We start from the raw sequence: 2,004 nt of genomic DNA, 5'->3' as shown, positions 1-2,004 counted from the left end.
GGGAAGGTTTTGCTATGCATGCAATAGGATCTGCACAGCAAGGATCGCTGGGTGCAGAATTGAAGAAGGGGGAGGACTCAACAGGAATAGCTTGCAACAGGAGAGTCTTCCAAAGCGGGTCTGGCCAGCCCTGGGCTGGTTATCATTAGGAGAAACACCTGAATGGATTTGAGGGGGAAGGGGGAAGGAGAAAAAGGATAAAAACAAAACCTTGAGTTACATCATCAGGTGCAATGGGAATATCTTGAAGCTTTGAAGGCAAGAGGCCATAAAGTGGTGATTAAAGTCTTACTTATATTTCACCACTTTTTTTGGTATGATTTTGGACTTTAGTGTCTGGACTGGTTTATTTGGTTCCCCTTTTATCTTGTGTGTATGTGTCTTGACATTCTTACCTTACCCAGCAATTGCGGCCATGCAACCCACCTACTATTGTACCCTATAAAACCCCACCATGTGGGCAAGAGCCAATACCAGCTGCTATATACCATAGCAACTTAAACAACCAACACCTGGTAAAAACATTCTTCATTGAGCTATAAGAGTAGTGAAAAGAAAAGCCCATCTCCTGACCTTATCTACAAGGAGACAATTGGAGACAGCTTAAGAATACACCAACATTATTGCAATCACAACAACAACACAATGCCTAAAAGGCAACAGAAAATTTCTGCTCACATGCAGAAATGAGACAGAATAAATCAACAAACAAGCAAGAGGAAGCAATAGAACTTGCATCGGAAGGAGTGCAGGCTTTGAAACTGCCCTATAAGTAATTCAGGAGAATGATATTGATGTGCATCCAAATGTTACACAAAAAGGTTGAGGAAAATACAGAAGAAGTCAGAAAAGTGTTATAGGAACAATAAAATTAAATATACATATATATCAATAGAGACAACACAAAACCTGCAAAAAGAGGTCTAAATGATCAGTACTGAAATATCAGACATGGACAATACACTGAAAGGGCAAAGAAGTAGAACTGAACGGATGGAAGCCAGAATCAGTGAACAATGAAGACATTGGGTTGAGTTGGACCAAGTTCCTTAGACACCTGTCAACCTTGAGATGAGAGAGAGGAGAGGAAGGGCTGGCTGGTCTGAAGTTCAGAGAGACTTGGGAACTTCTGAGACCATGGATACTTACCTAGCCATTGGGGGCTAGAACTGAAAGTGAAGTGGCCAGCTGATCTCAAGTGGGGGGACACATGCATGTACTTCTAAACTTGCAGACAGTACCCATATGACCTAGCTTGGATGGCTTGCTGGTCAGACCTTGACTAGAAGAAAATAAAGAAGTTTGTTACTGGAAGCAAGTTTAAATTGCTACAATTTGATTAACTTGACCTTTGCTTATGAATGTAATTGCTCAAAATTCCAACCAAGAGGGAAGAATTCTTCAGAGCAAGGATCAAGTCTATCCGCCTTCAGTGCACAGGGTTGATAGGGATAGGCAACTTAGACATTGGATGCCAAAAATAGGGGACTATAAAGGCATGAAGTAGCTGGCTTACAACTTTTCAAGAGTGTGCTTAGTTTCAGGATAAGTTGGGTAAGGTAGAATCCTGACTGAATAGTTTTCCTCTTGTCTAGATGGGACTGATGCAAGGGGATGGGGAAAGATAGGTATAGGATTCTTTTGATTCAATAGTGTTATCATGACTAATTGAGACTGTCACAATTGTAAAAGTAGAAGATGTGAAACAAAAAGGATGCAGTGGTTAATCTTTCATTCCAGGAACAGAGGACCCTATGACCATCAAGAGGAAAGAGCATGAGCAGAGCATGGGATCCTAAACAGAGAAGCAGCGACAGCAGAGATGGTGGCAGAAGTGGTGTCATGGAGAGATAGAGCAGCTGAGGACTCTAGACCCATGGAATGAGAAAGGCTGTGTGCCAGTGGACAGGAGGTTGGCTTGCAAAATATGCCCTTTGGTCATTTAAACAAGTATATATTTTCTGTGTGCTCTACGTACATTAAAAGAAAAAAAAAAAAAAAAAA

Source organism: Chrysochloris asiatica, unplaced genomic scaffold (genome assembly GCF_000296735.1).
Source record: "Chrysochloris asiatica unplaced genomic scaffold, ChrAsi1.0 scaffold00279, whole genome shotgun sequence".
In the NCBI taxonomy this organism is placed as follows: Eukaryota; Metazoa; Chordata; class Mammalia; order Afrosoricida; family Chrysochloridae; genus Chrysochloris; species Chrysochloris asiatica.
This window is presented reverse-complemented; position numbering follows the sequence as displayed.